We start from the raw sequence: 271 nt of genomic DNA, 5'->3' as shown, positions 1-271 counted from the left end.
TGTGCGCCGCCGCTCGCCCCGGCCCCTCGGCGGAGCCTCCACCCCGCGGGCGGGGAGCCGCCCTCCCGCCTCCCTCCCTCCGTCCCCGCCCGGCCGCGCTCCCCTCCGTGACCCTCCCGGCGAGCCGGGCAGGGCGAGAGAGGCGGCGGCGTCATGTGACAGCGCGGCCCGGTGCCAGCAGCCCGGGGGGAAGGCGGGAGGCAGGCAGGGAGGGAGGGAGGGAGGCAGGCAGCGGGGCCGCCCCTCCTCGCACACACACCCCGCACACACA

The sequence above is a fragment of the Aythya fuligula genome, chromosome 4, assembly GCF_009819795.1.
Source record: "Aythya fuligula isolate bAytFul2 chromosome 4, bAytFul2.pri, whole genome shotgun sequence".
Classification (NCBI taxonomy): Eukaryota; Metazoa; Chordata; class Aves; order Anseriformes; family Anatidae; genus Aythya; species Aythya fuligula.
The sequence above is the reverse complement of the archived record's forward strand: the minus strand, read 5'-3'. Positions refer to the sequence as shown.